Consider the following 6555-nt stretch of genomic DNA (forward strand, 5'->3'; position numbering starts at 1 on the left):
CGCAGAAAGAAATATAAAGGAAGGACAAAGGGAGACAAGCATGCACAGTACTTTCATTCTGTCTCTGGGTTTTGTTGGAGCGCATCTGTTTTCCAGTCTGAAATGCCCACTCTTCTGTCCTTTGCATTAGTGCAATTCTTCACTCAAGGGCCAGTTCCTGAGGCTCCTTCTTCCACAGAAGACCCTCACCAACTGGAGCCCAGCCATTTTTTAATCTCCTTTTAACATTCCAATCCATATTCATGTCTTTGTCATTACATCCTAACGCTTGATTCTATATGACCTTGTATTGATCGCTAGTTATTTTGTGTACACACACCTTTTCTCCTGAACTAGATAGTAAGTTCCTTAGAGATAATACTCCATTGTGTGCATCAGATGCTTGTTGAGTGAATGAAAGCAGCCACTCTGTAGGCACATGAAATTAGGCTGGAAAGAGACAGATGGGAACCTCACCAGAAGAGTGGCCACTAGGTATTTCATCTCTTATTCTCTTGTTTAGTTCAGTCTCTTGACTAGAAGGCAAGCTCAGCATTGAAATGTTCAGTAAATATGTACTGAATTATAATTTAGCATATACAGTAGCCACAATCTCTCCAGAATACATGGACCACAGAGGTCACGTGTGCTGTATCTTCCCTACCCCAAATGGATGGCCAGAGACATGGCTTTATTTATGCCCCTGTTTTTCTGGACCCTGTACGTAATACATGCCCCCAAATTTAGAGGTGTCTCACTGAATATGGATGCACAATTTATGAACCAGTTTGAAGAGAGGGAGTAAAGATTAAGATGTTCTTCTGATACAGAGTCTAAGTTAAGAAAGGCAGCATCCTCAGTTGCAATAAGAAAACAGTAAGAACAATTTCCTAGTGTGACATGTACCCTCATTCTGTCTAACTATGTCATAGCCATGTTGTTTAAGGGGGTTGCTTCTCATAGATCCTTCAGTGCTACTCAGCGCATGGAGCTACACGTGATTTGAATTTCAGACTTATTAGTAATAACATCAGTAGTTTGTCTTATAATAAAATCCCTAGTGGGGCACCTGGGTGACTCAGTCCGTTAAGCATCTGACTCGTGGTTTCTGGTCAAGTCATGATCTCCAGGTTGTGGGATGGAGCCACCCATGGGGCTCCATGCTCAGTGCGGAGTCTGCTCAGAATTCTTTCCCTTTCTCTCCCTCTCCTCATGCTCTCTTTCTCTTTCTCAAATAAATAACATCTTTAAAAAAAAAAATCCCTAGCAACTGCATAGGGGGTGGATATTAGTCATCACCACAGAATGTTAACTAGTTTGACCCACGTCACTAAAATGCATCAGACCTGGACAATCTTGACCTTCTGACCAGTTGCACCTTCCAATAGTCCTTGTGGAGATTACAGTCATTTTTTTTTTTTCTTGCTGGTGTTCACAATGAATGCTAACATACTGGCTGGGTTTGGGTCGTGCCTCCTATTGGGGTGATATTCTCAAGCCTTCCCTAATCACCCCTGTCTAAGACCCCGGCTGGTCAAAACAGACCCAAAGCAGAACATCAGGTCATCCTGACATGCAGTACCCCCATCCCGCCCCTGCTGGGGTGCTCAGTGGCAGAACTGCTCTCCTTTAAAGGCTGGAAGCAGGGAAGAATGCACGTGGGTTGCCAAAACAGCATGTGAGCCTGGTGAAGAGGATCCCGAACTGAAAGCCTGTGAAGAGGGCGAGGCAGAACGTAAACAGCAGTCTTTCTTCTTGGCAAAAACAAGAGACAAAAGCCACCTCGGAGGGGAAACAAATACTATTTTTAGATGTGAGAGTTATCGCCATTTTTAGAGGATTGTCCTATCAAACTGAAATTTGTGTTGGTTTGTTTTTGTTTTTAAAGTAGAACATTTGAGGCTGGTTCTGTAAAGTAATTGGATACACATGTACACACATAGACCACTTGCCCATTTAGTTGGCTAGGGGATATCTGAGGAAATCCAACTAGCATTTTGACTGTGTTATGTGTGTCAGGGATCACAGTGGGTGCTGCTGAGTATTCTCGTTCCTTCTGAAACACCGAAGGGAAAGACTGCAGGAGTTTAGGACAGGGTTGGCCCTGTAAGGATCTGCTTGTTGAGGTTCTCCTTGTCCTCGTTTGCTTGACATTCGAAATCAACATACTCTCGTGCTTAGGAAGAGACCCCATGGGAAGGCGGCCAGCCAGCAGTGGACGGTATAAACCAACTCTCAAACACACAAGTGGTTGGAAATGCTCCTGATCTGGAAAACTGAGCAGCTTATGCTCAAGAGAGGCTTTGCGATGAATTCTTTTGGTTAGCCAACACCCCAAAATGATTTTGGCAATGCATCCGAACCTTCACTTACCAGGTTCTCTTAATTTAAGTTCCACGTGCATTGAATCAGATTGTTGTTGAAAAAGACCGCCAACGATTGCTTTTTTTCATTTGCCAGGCTAGTCGGGAGGGGGAAAAGGGCTTGACCTACGGAGTCAGACCTAAGTATAATCCACTTCTGTCCCTCAATCCCTGAGTAAGAGCAGGCAGGTCAGTGAGCCTCTCTGATCTTTAGTTTCTGCATCTGCAAAATGGGGGTCAATTTTCCCACCTCACAGAACACTCTGCAGTCCTCAGCACATTTCTGGCCCAGGGCAGGTGCTCAGAGAAGAAAAGTGATGTTGGCTTTTGTTAATTAGAGAGTCAGAAACCTACAGAGGTTGCACATCATAGAAGGTCGGCAGCTCTGATCTAATTCCTGCCTAGGCCATGAAGGGGGACAAACTGCAGGATGTTTGTCCTTCAAAACCCGTGGGAGACACAAAAGGACAAATAGTGTACGATTCCACTTAAATGAGGAAATTCATAGAGACAGAAAGGATAAGAGAGATTGTCAAGGGCCAGAGATCATGGGAGTTATTGCTTAATGGGTATAGGATTTCAGTTTAGGGTGATGGAAAAGTTCATGAGTTGAATGGTGGTGATGGTTGCCCAACCACGTGACTGTACCTAATGCCCCTGAAATGTACATTTAGAAATGGTTAAAATGGTCAATTTTGTTATGTTTATTTTACCACAATTTTAAAAATAGGGAAAAAATGCACTGGAATGATGCAAATCAAGATACATTTCCGGGGCACCGGGCTGGCTCAGTCGGTGGAGCAACCGACTCTTGATCTCGGGGGTCATGAGTTTGAGCCCCATGTTGGGGCTTGTAGACATCACTAAATAAATAAACTTATAAAAGAATATACATCCAATTATGGAATATCATATAGCTGTTAGAAAGAATGGGGTAGATTTTATTCTATTGACATAAAAAGATGCCAGTAAAAAAAGCAAGTTGTAACAATATGTGGGGTATAATGCTAGTTGTTTTTCCTGCTTCACACTTATTAGCTCATCTTATCTTTGCAACGCCCCTATGATGTGTATATGATTGTCGTTACCCCATTTTGCAGATGAGGAAACTAAGCCACAAGCGAGGTGTGGTGTCTTGCCCAAGGACATGGATCTAATATGCGGCAGAGCTAGAATTTTGATCCAGCTCCAACTATCTGGCTCCCAAAGTCTGAGTTCTAGATGCTTCCATATCATCTTCACCTGGGAGCTTTTTAAGTATGCAGGTTCTCCGGCCCTGCCCCAGACCTACTGGATCAGATCTGCAAAGTTCTGAGATCCAGGAAGAATTCTTGTATATCTCGGAGGCTGAGAGGACTGCAGCCCAAACCACCAGGCAACACTTAGTGTCTGTTTCATGAGAATAATAAATGTTAACATATGCATAGGTAGGGGCACCTGGGTGGCTCAGTCGGTTGAGCGTCTGCCTTCAGCTCAGGTCATGATCCCAGGGTCCTAGGATCGAGCCCCACGTCGGGCTCCCTGCTCAGCGAGGATCCTGCTTCTCCCTCTGTCTGCCGCTCCCCCCTGCTTGTGCTCTCTCTCTCTCTCTCTCTCTCTGACAAATAAATAAAATCTTTAAAAAAACAAAAGAGTTATTTTGTCAATTTAGAAATGTTTTTCTCTCGAGACTCCTGCCTCCGACCTTCCAAACTCAGTCTTCAACAATAGAGTAAAACCTTATCAAGTTGAACTCAATTCTGACTTGCAATGTGTTCATTTGGAATTTGGTGAAGTCTTTGAGAAATTGAAGAAATTGTTTAGTAAATAACTTGTCAAGCTAGTCACTAGACTTGTAGGGGGGCATATTTAACCCGCCAAACAAAGCCAGCCCAGCTTCTTTTTTCTTTCTTTCTTTCTTTTTTTTTTTTTGAAGCAGGAGTAGTAGTCATTTCTTGGCAAATGTCCAGTACAAAATCCAGACATTCACATCTGTACTCAAGGTATCAAGCAACAATGAGGCTGGCTAGGACAGAGTGCAGCAATCAATCGCTGGGATGCAAGTCAATGGTAGCTGTGGGCTCTCCACCATTTATTCCTTATTAAGATATGGCCCATCCAAAGGGAATGTTGGTCTGTTCAAATGAGGTCGCTTTTCCTTCCCCAGTGCAATTAATCTTTTCATCATCTTCTTATTTCTCTTAGCACATTCAGGACATAACATATTGTCTTCTAGGCCTGGGGATGGGAACGTGCAGGCAGGTAACAGGAAGAGAGAGATCATCCTTTTGGGAGTGTCAGGCACCCAGGCCTGACCTGCATGAAACTGCAGGCGAACCCAGCCTTGTGTGTCTGCCAAGAGGGGTCTGCCATGGACCACACACCACCGGACACCAGAGGCTTGCAGCAGAAAGTTCTCAACAGAAGCAGGAATGGAACGTGAATTCACAGACTTGGATTGACTGGCTCTTGCAGCAATTCTTGACCATGCTGCCAACACGCCTTCCTGTACTGAAGTTACCACCTCGACGGTATTAATCCCTTCCTCTCTCTCACTCTTCTTACAACTTTTCCAAAGCCTTGCTTTCTCGGCCACCATCTTGCCTTTCCTCGAACATGACTGCAATTTAGCTTCTGGTGATGTTTCAGGAATATTCTGGTTTATTCCAGGGTAAGCATGTTTCTGGAGCCTCAGATAAACCTCTATTTTCCGGCCATCGGTACTCAAATTCAATTGTTGGCACCGGCTCCGCAAAGTGTCCCAACGTACTTTATTAAATGGAGGCAAACTGGTTGGCAAGGGAAGGATTGGTGTATTACAACTATGTTTTGGGCAAAACTTGAATTGTTCATTTATGTGAGGATGACAAACTTCTATCATGATTCCCGATGATTCCCAACTCCAGCTATCATCAACTCTCACTGGTAGATGCAATAATTTCCTAGCATTCCAAACTCCATTCTGACACCATTCTTTCTGAAGATTGCTCTCCGGGGAGAGCTCGTTGTTCTCGTAAGTTGAGTGCGCCATTTCCCCCAGCTTCTTTTTTCAGTTTTAAGGATCTTAGTACATTAATGGTGTCTGATTGCAAATGAGACATTGACCTTCATTAGGGGCCAGAACTGTTTTTGGATAGACATTCTGGTAGTACTTCAGTTTTTGTTTTTGTTTTTTTTTCAAGATTTTATTTATTTATTTGACAGAGAGAGACAGTGAGAGAGGGAACACAAGCAGGGGGAGGGGGAGAGGGAGAAGCAGGCTTCCCGTGGAGCAGGGAGCCCGATGTGGGGCTCGATCCCAGGACCCTGGGATCATAACCTGAGCTGAAGGCAGACACTTAACGACTGAGCCACCCAGGCACCCCACTTCAGTTGGGTTGATGTAATTTAATGCACTAATGTCTTAGAAATGACTCTACAACTCATATGTTTTCCAAGTCATGTAAATTCTACCCCCTTTCCATACCCACACTTGCAACTGGGCTGATTCATGCAATTTTTATCTTATCAAGTCTTGAAATAGTATTATGTAGTTAGGGTGCTTTTGATTAAACCCTGAACTAAGAAAGTTTCCCTGAACATCTCCATGCCTCAGTTTCTTCTCCTGTAAAATGGGTATATTAAGGGTTATAGCAGGGTCACCACATGTGGTTGTGTCGACTGAGAGCAGCATAGGGTTAGGGGGCACCCATCACAGCTGCTGGCTGTAGGCTGCTGCTCTGGTTGGAGGGTTCCTGAGAGTATATTATGAGCTAATAGACATGGATCAAGTGAAATTGTGCCCGGCGCAGGATAAGTGCTGTTTGAGTGTTTGACAAATTTTAACAGAATAGGTCTTGACTCAAGGGATTATTGCCCTCAAATAAATATGGTGATGAATGACAAGAGAAATGAACTTGGAGAGTAAGATGTGCTTTCCTCAATCAAAATCGTTGATTTGGTATGCAATTAATATATTCTTCCACTAAGAAAAAATTCAGAAAACCTGCCTATCATACAAGATGGAAGTGTAATTTCTGCCTTCCGGGGGCACACAATGAAGTGATAGACACAGGAGTACAACTTGCTGGAGAGGCAGGGATCTTTGGGAGGAGTTAGATGCTGGGACCACACAAGCTCTCAATCCCAGCTATAAGACCTTCATGCTAACTTCAGATGAACCCCCTTTAAACCTCAGTTTCTTTATCAGTATAGTGGACAGAATGATAACTTCATCAACCGAGCTGTCAGGAGG

General features: G+C 43.8%; 1 pseudogene; it reads right to left on the reverse strand.

Annotated features, from left to right (window-relative positions):
• Positions 1 to 4413: 4413 nt before the first annotated feature.
• On the reverse strand, positions 4414 to 5352 carry LOC114212515 (developmental pluripotency-associated protein 2 pseudogene; annotated as a pseudogene).
• Between the last annotated feature and the right edge of the window lie 1203 nt (positions 5353 to 6555).

This window comes from Eumetopias jubatus, unplaced genomic scaffold (assembly GCF_037043125.1).
Source record: "Eumetopias jubatus isolate StellerSeaLion01/CBP00866 unplaced genomic scaffold, mEumJub1_p1.0 scaffold_6, whole genome shotgun sequence".
NCBI lineage: Eukaryota > Metazoa > Chordata > Mammalia > Carnivora > Otariidae > Eumetopias > Eumetopias jubatus.